The sequence below is a fragment of the Galeopterus variegatus genome, unplaced genomic scaffold (genome assembly GCF_000696425.1).
Source record: "Galeopterus variegatus unplaced genomic scaffold, G_variegatus-3.0.2 Scaffold3726, whole genome shotgun sequence".
Lineage (NCBI taxonomy): Eukaryota > Metazoa > Chordata > Mammalia > Dermoptera > Cynocephalidae > Galeopterus > Galeopterus variegatus.
The window spans coordinates 79,136-88,317 of NW_007729837.1; positions in this window are offsets into that span (position 1 = coordinate 79,136).

A 9,182-nucleotide genomic window follows, 5' to 3' on the forward strand; every position below is an offset into this window, starting at 1 on the left:
GTGTGTGTGGGGGGGGGGTTTGGAAATAGATAAGGAATGTCTTGAATCTATAGGCAGATTTAGGAAGTACTATCATGTTAACAAACACCTTTGGTCTTCTGATGCATGAACATGGGCTGTCTTTCCATTTATTTAGGCCTTCTTTAACTTCTTTCACCAATGTTGTATAGTTTTTTTTTTTTCCTTTTTGTCTTTTTTCGTGACCGGTAACGGGATCGCAACCCTTGGTGTCGCGCCCGCACCACGCTCAACCAGTGAGCAGACCAGTCTCTATATGGGATCCGAACCCTCCGCGGGAGCGCCGCTGTGCTCCCAAGTGCCGCACTCTACCGAGTGCGCCACCGGGCCGGCCCTAGTTTTCAAGGTATATATTTTTTACCTATTTGGCTAAATTTATTCCTAGATATTTTATTCTTTTGAATGCTACTATAAATTGAATTCTTTTTCATGTTATTAATTTCTGATGTATAGAAACACAACTAATCTTTGCATGTAGATCTTGTACCCTGCAACTTTGCTGAATTTATTATTTACTCTAGTAATTTATTCTGTGGGTTCTTTAGGATTTTCTGTATATAGGGTCTGTGAATAGAGATAGTTTTACTTCTTTTGTTCCAATTTGAATGCTTCATTTCATTTCTTACCTAATTGCTCTGGCTAGACCTTATAGAATAATGTTGAATAACAGCAATGAAAGTAGACATCTTTGCTTGGTTCCTGATCTTAGGGAGAAAGCTTTCAGTCTTTCATCATTGAGTATACTGTTAGCTGTGGGTTAAATAAATGCTCTTTATCATGTTCAGGATGTTTCTCTTTCATTCCTAGTTTTTTGAATGTTTTTATCATGAAAATCTGTTGAATTTTGCCAAAAATATTTTTTGTATTAATTGAGATTTTTTTACATGCAGTTTTTTCTTTGTTCTATTAATGTGGTATCTTACGTTGATTGATTTTCTTATGTTAAACCTTTCTTGCATTCCTAGAATAAATCCCAATTGGTCAAGGAATATAATTCTTCTAATATGCTGCTGAGTTCAGTTCACTAATACTTTGTTTTGAGGGTTTTTGCAACGATATTGATCTGTAGCTTTCTCTTCTTGTGTTTTATTTGTCTGTGTTTCATATCAGGGTAATTCTGGCTTCATAAAATGAGCTAGAAGGTGTTCTCTGCTTTTCCATTTTTTGAAAGAATTTGAAAAAGATTGGTATTGGTCCTTTAAATATTTGGTAGAATTCACCAATGAAGCCATCTGGTCCTGGACTTTTTTTTGTTGAGAGAGTTTTGATCAGTGATTCAATCTCTTTGCTTATTATAGGTCTGTTCAAATTTTCTTTCCTTTTTTTGTGGCTGGCCAGTATGGGGATCTGGACCTGATCAGTGATTCAATCTCTTTGCTTATTATAGGTCTGTTCAAATTTTCTTTCCTTTTTTTGAGGCATGACCTTGGAGTTACAAGGCTGTGTCCTAACCAACTGAGTTAACCAGCTAGACTCCTGTCCACATTTCCTATTTCTTCTGTATTCACTTTTGGTAATTTGTGTTTTTCTAAGAATTTGTCAATTTCATCTAGGATGTTTACCTTGTTGGTGTACAATTGTTTTAATTTGGGTAATTTGTTGGTGTACAATGGTGTATCTCTCATGCTTTTCTGTAGGGTCAGTAGTAATGTCCCCATTTTCACTTCTAACTTTAGTTATTTGTGTCTTCCCTCTTTTTTAAAGTCAGTCTAGCTAACGATTTATAAATTTCGTTGATCTTTTCAAAGAATCATCGTTTGGTTTTATTGATTCTCTTTTTTTATTCTCTGTTCCATTTATCACTGTTCTAATATTTATTATTTCCTTCCTTCTTCTAGTTTAGGGTTTAGTTTACTCTTGTCTTTTATTTCTTTAAGCTGTGAATTTAGATTACTGATTTGAGATCTTTCTTCTTTTTCAATGTAGTCATTTATAGCTATGAATTTCCCTCTGTGCACTGCTTTCTCTGCATCCCATAAGTTTTGATATGTTGTAGTTTCATTTTCATTTATTTGAAAGTTTATTTCCAGTTTCTCTCGTGATTTTGTCTTTTACTGGTATCCCTCTGAAAAATCACATTGTGCCCCCTTCTCAGGATTTGTTGTTGTTGCTATTTGTTTACTGTTGTTCTAGACACTTCCCTGGACTAACTCTGTAAAATCTTTATTTTTTGTCATGTCCAGCCACAGTAACCTAAGCGTGGTTAACTAACTGGTCATTTAGTGATTGGACAGAAATTTCCTTAAATACCCTGAACCAATAAGTTTCTGAGTCTTTGCCAAGGTAAGCGCTTATGTTGGGACATGGCTTCGATACTCCAGCAGTTTATAACTGTGCCTTAGCCTTTACTTCCTACTTGCATAGAGCCTCAAAGTTAGCCAGAGGTGAGAGAACAGGCCCTTGTCAGGTCTTTTCTGGGTCTGCACACACGTGCATGGCTTTCTAGATCCCCCGGAATATGTTGGAACTTTACAAATGTTCAAGTGTCTCCTATGGACATCTCATTTCACAAATTTTCCTGTTAAATTTTTTGGCCAGCTTCCTGTAAGCCCCAACTGGTAGCATTGCCTCAGGCAGCTGTGATGTTAAACAATTGCTGTTGACTGTCTTTGAGAAATTATCTAGGGGTAGACTGTTTATACAGACCAAGCTATGTTAAATAAAGGCAAGCCCTGAGAATGGAGATTTTTATGGAGCTGCTAGAGAGGTCAAACAGTGATAATTCTCTAGAGATGGTACTTTTGGGAGCTCTAATCCCATTTGATCCCCTCTAGGGGCTGTCAGCTGCTGATTTTCACAGCTACTGTCATTGAAGATCCTTGCTTTTTAAGGCTACTGTAGAGCTGAGGAGAGGGAGTTAGAAATAGGACATATTAAAAATGACAAAACTTAAAGTTAAAATGGCAAAAGCATGCCATTCTTACCAATATACAGCTGTTTTCTTGAACAAATATTCTTTAGATTGTTGCGAGACTTTAATTTTCAGAGTTTTGAAAATGTTGACTTTTCGAAAAAAATTTTTTTTTGCCAATGTTCTCATTACTTTTATGGAGTAGCAGATTTTTGGAGGTCTTTACTCCACTCTTGTGGAAGTGCTTCCCCTTCCTCATTTGTTGCTTTAATTTTGGATTAAATTGTTATTGGAAGAAGAGATATTGAGTCAGCCTTCCTCAAAAAGAAACAAATCAGAACAAAAGAAGGCCAGGCAAGTGGCCCAAGATGATGAAGTGAGAGGGTCAGGCCAGTGGCTGTCAACCCTGGCTACACCTCTGAATGACCTAGGGAGTTTTTAAGAAATGCCAGTGCTTGGGCCCCACCCTGAGAGATTCTGATTTGGTTGATTTGGACTATGGCTTCTATACCAATATTTTAAAAGCTCCTGGGTGATTCTAATATGCTACCAGAGTGAAAACTATTGGTCTAGAGTGGATTTCAAGGCAGAAGTTGAAATTTTGAGCCAGGGTCAAAGAATACAGTATGGAACTATTCTTCTATGTCTCTCAAACTGTGTCCTGCAGACTACTTCCATCCAAGTCACCTAGATCATTGATTCCCAAATTATGTGTGTTGAAGGACCAGGCTTTTAAAATTATTTTTTATTTACAATCTGAGTAAACTGAAACTTGTATAAAATGCAATAAAAATAAATTACCAGAAAAATGGAATAAAGAATGACATCCAAAATATAAGTCCAAATATTTTATTGGATACAACAGAAATAAAAATTACTGTGTAGTATAGCTGTAAAAATATCAAAATAAAATGCAATAAAAATAAATTACCAGAAAAATGGAATAAAGAATGACATCCAAAATATAAGTCAAAATATTTTATTGGATACAACAGAAATAAAAATTACTGTGTAGTATAGCTGTAAAAATATCTAAATGAAAGAATGACATCCAAAATATAAGTCCAAATATTTTATTGGATACAACAGAAATAAAAATTACTGTGTAGTATAGCTGTAAAAATATCAAAATACTTATGCTCAGTTGTCCTTGTTGTGGACTAGTAACTAAGTAAATGAATCAGTATAGAGACCAGCTGAACTTGACTTTGGGTTCTTTGGTGAAGAGGCCAGTCTTAGGGAGGCATTTCTGGTTATACTGGGAAAGCTGGTCAAAGAGGAGGACCCACAGGCAAGGATCAAAAGTGATCCCTCCTTTACCCTTTTTGGTTCGCAATAAACTGCAGAAAGGTGTGTCTTGCAGGCACAGAGCAATCTGGAGTGGATACTGAGAATTTTGAGGATGGACATTTTGCTTAACGTGCATCTGCACAAGATAGTGAAATCCACACTGGACAGGGCTCATTGTTCCAGATTCTGATACAAGGAGACATAGAAGATTTCCCCAAGAGAAGTTCTGAGTGACCCCTTACAGAAGTGGGAAGTGGTGTGGAAAGAAGCCCTGAGGAGGATGACAATGATGTATTGGAAGAGGGAGGAGTAATACCAGCAAGGGCCTTGGCAGAGAAGCCAAGGAGAGGGGAGAGGGAGAGGAAGAGGGAAAGAGACATGGGGCGGGACAGGGAGAGAGAGGGGGAGAGAGAGAGAATACCTGTCCCAGAAGGTGGAAGCTGGATTGGAGAGGGCACAAGAGTTGGTTTTTTGAAAGTGTGGCAACAGATATGGAATTCCCCTGTGCTGTCCTCCAGCTGATGTTTACAAAGGTTGTATTACTTATTAACCTAGGAACTTGAATTGTTCCAGCAGCGAAAGTGAATGATTTTATAGACTCATAAACCTATGGATTCCTACCACTGACAGCCTAATGGCATTATTGGCAGTTTGCTGCCCTGTGCAAATGGGGACTTTGCTGCCTTCTGGGGTGGAAGACAGTGGGGGAGGGGAGCGGCAGGTTCTCTCTCTGATTTGAGCTGTACCTCAAGAAAATATGATCACTGGTTGAGATCTGAGAGAAGCTGGTTCACTTTCAGTGTTTAGGACTCATTATCCTTAAACAGACAGACCAAGGCTCCCAGCTGGTGCTTTGTGCCAGTGCGAAGCCCAGGGACTGAAAAAGCTGGAAGAAGCTCAGGGTCCTGTTGGCCCAAGGTCTTTACATTGCAGAGGAGGAATGTGGGAGACAGAAACATAATACAAACTGATAATCAGAGTGTAGATGTGAGGTCCTATATTTGGTTCCAAAAACTGAATTGTAGAAGTATAGGATTGGAAATTCTGAGGTTAGCAGCAATTTCTGTTCAAAAGTTTTGGGGGGTTAGTTGATAAAGCTTTGTATGAGTGAACTTTAAGATATGGTTGTTATGACAAATGAACATGCTGTGATTAAAGACTACATTCAGTACCTTTATAAATTATAAAATTAATATATGTTCATAGTAAGGAATTTGAAAAATATTAAAAAGTATAAAAAGTCAGAAATAATCCATTAACAACACCTCTATGACCTAGAGCCAATAATTACTAATATTGTGTGTGTACATAAACATCAAAAAAATTATATCAAGCAATGGTATTGCATCTACAGTTCAGTAATACTTTTAAAAATTAAATTTACCATTTTGATATAACTATAGATTAAAATTCAGTTGTAAGAAATGATATAGAGAGATCCCATGTACGCTTTATTCAATTTATCCCAATGCATCTTGCAAAAATCGAGCACAGTATCAAAACCAGGATATTGACATTAGCTATCTGCCGATCTTATTCAAACTTCCCTGTTTTACATATACGCATGTTTAGTTAACAGAATTTTATCACCTGGGTAGGTTCGTGCATCCATAATCACAGTAGAGATGCAGAACAATCCCATCACTGCAAGGATCTCTTGTGATGCCCTTTTAAAAATCACACCCCCTTCTTTCCCCACTTCCCCCCAACCCGCATCTCTCATCCATGGCAATCACTCGTCTGTTCTCCATGTCTAAATTCTGTCTTTTCAAAAAAGTGATATAAATGGAATCATGCTGTTGTAGGATATCTGGGTTGTTTCCAGTTTTTGGCTATTATGAATACACATAGTACCTTGTGTACAGGTTTTTATGCAAAGATCTAAGTCTTCATTTCTCTGGGAAAAATGCCCAAGAGTGTAATAGTCATAGTGTGACTATTTCTCCAAGTCATTAAATATTTTTATAAAACAAAAATTTTAACTACATAATATTGCTTGGGATGGATGTAGCATAAAGACTTCCTTCTCTGTAGAAGTCAGTAACAGACTCCTACGTGGGGAATGGTGTGAAGAATGGGCCAGCTGGAACTGGTTCTTGCAGTGCCAAGGGGTGACCAGGCTCTGAAAGACTGATTAATGCTAATTATACTGCACAGAGGCCTGAGGGAGACACCGTGATACCACTTTGTAAAATCTTTGAATGAGAAATATAATTGTCACATGGAGTGTTCATGGTAGCACTGGCATAAAAGACACCCACTTCAGCCTACACTGGAAGCATTTGTGTTTCAGTCGTCTGCCTTCCCCAACCAGCTCGAGCTAGTCCTGAGGGCAGGGACCCTGGTCTTGCTTATTATTATGTCCCTGATACCAAACACAGTAGCTGGCACCCACTAGGTGCTTATTAAATATTTATTCCGCCTGTCCCCATGCTCCTTTTCCTCCCTTCTTTCTCAGCTCTGAGGTTCAAAGGCAAAGATTATTAGATCAGAAGAATAGTTTGTAGTTCACCTTGTGGATCAATGCATAATTTTCTATGTATAATGGAATTGCCGTAACTCCGTAACTCCAATAGCATCTTCTTAAATAAATCCCAGGCCACCTTCTAATTTCCTAGCGGACACCAGAGCATAAGCAGTCATGCTTTAATCAGATCAACTAATTGGAGCTAATGAATGAGCTGGAGAATCTAGTAGCCTCTTTATTTACATAAAGACAACTCAGTTAAGTGTCTTCAGAAATATTTAAAGAGTGAGTAAAGTGATATGAAGAAGAGGAATGCTTTGGACAGGAACTGTTCAGAAGCCCACAGAGTCTACACACAGAAGTGATACAAGAGTTCGCCCTCTCATAGGGCTGTCCTGCTTGAAGGTGCTGGACCCTCACAGAAATAGCCCTCAACAAGTATTGATTGAGCATCTACTATAAGCCAGTTACTGTTTTAGGCTCTGGGGATATAGCAGCAAACAATACAGACAAAAAACTCTGCTTTCATGCAGCATAGATCTCAGTTGGGGGGGCCTGAAACAGTACATTAAATATATGTTTCATCAGACGGTCATAAGAGCTATTTAGAGAGATACAAGAGGGCAAGGGGGATAGGAATACTGTGGGTGAGGGTAATGCTATTTTGTACAAGATAGTGAGGGAGGGCCTCTTTGAAAAGGTGATTTCTGTGAATGTTTGTGTCCCCCCCAGATTCATATGTTGAAATCTAATCCCTGATGTCATGGTGTTGGAAGGTGGGGCTTTTGGGAAATGATTAGATCACGAGGGCTCTGGGATTAGTGTCCTTATGAAAGAGGCCCCAGAGAGCTGCCAAGCCCCTTCCACCATGTGAGGACACAGGTAGAAGGCACCATCCATAAACCAGACAGCACGTCCTCCCCAGACACTGAATCTGCAGCACCTTGACCTTGGACTTTCCAGCCTCCAGAACTGTGAGAAATAAGTTTCTGTTGTTTATAAGCTACCCAGTTCATGGTACTTTGTTACAGCACCATTAAAAACTAAGACAGTGACACGTGGGTATCTGAGAGAAGACATGCCAGGTAGAGCAAAGAGCTTGTGCTAAGGCTCTGAGGAGCTGCCTTTTGTTGATCAGAAAACAAATATTAGTTGCTTTCACAGGCTGTGGTCTGAGAAGTGCCCAGGCATGTGCAGATAGGGGGGTGCAGGCTGTGGCTGCAGACTTCAGGTGCCCTTAGGGAAATCTATTCACAACTTTCCTATAGGCGGGGGTTATGTTGGTTGCTACTTGTCCAAATTTCCCAAGTTCACTTTTGATGATCCAACATCTCAAATTAGGAATTGGTCTGGTTCTTCCAGTAGTCACAGAGGTGACTCTCCTTTCCTGCCCTTCAGGGCAAGACTGGTTGCCTGGGGGATACTTGCACCTGTGAAGACAAGTAAAGCAGGCAAAGAGGGCAGAACAAGTGACCAGCCTGTCTTGCTGGGGTTTGTTCTTTCTTATCTTCCCAGGTTTCTCTAGTGCAGATCACAGCCCCTTTGGAGCTGAATTTCCTTATAGCAGGATTGGAGGGACTGGGCAGAGTGGTAGTAATGATGAGCTGTACTTTGACAAACACAAAAAGTCATACCATTAGACGGAAAGAGAAAGAAACATTTACTGCATTTTACTAACGGGCTATTCACTGTGCTAAGCATTTACATACATTATCCTATTAAATCTTCATTTTACTGCTCTGCAAGGTAGGTGTTACTGTCACCATTTTACTGATGAAGGCCCAAAGATACTGGCTGTTTTCCTGATTACAAATATATGTACACATTGTAAAAACTTCAAACAAACAAAAAATTGTAGGGCTGGCCGGTTAGCTCAGTTGGTTAAAGCGCAGTGTCATAACACCAAAGTCAAGGGTTCGGATCCCCTTACACGCCAGTCGCCAAAAAAGAAAAATTGTGAGAAGTAGGAAGTGAAAGCCCCTCACGGTCTCACCTCTCAGAGAAAACAACCATGAACAGTGGGTGTATAATTTTCCTGAGATTTTAAAATGTGCGCACATACGCATGCTCTTCTTGCCCAGGACACTGGGACCGTAGTGCACATGCTGTTCTGCGACCCGTCTTTTTCCTCTTCCAGTGCATCTTGGTAGTGTTGCCGTGTAGTTAGTCTTACTAATGAAAGCAGGGCTCCTTGGGGAGTTAGAGCGCTCTGAAGACATACCTGGTTGTGTGACTTCACACAGGTCTTTTAGGTCTCCAGTTTATCCCCTTTTGTAAAAGGAGGGCAGGGGACAGAGAATTCCGCGATGTAATGCCGATAAGCAGGGCACATCACTCCCTGCCCGCCTCCTGACTATCTAGGATGTTCTCTAACGTCCAGTCCTACTTGATTTGGGCGGCATCCACCACTTGGCAATAACTCAGATGACAAAGCCGCCGCCAACGTTGCCAGGAAACTCAGGAGCGAGAACCTCTTCCAGCCGCCCCTCTGGGAGGGTGACGCAGGCGGCTGGGCGGGGCCAGGGCGGGGCCTGGGGGCGGGACGCCGGCCGGGGG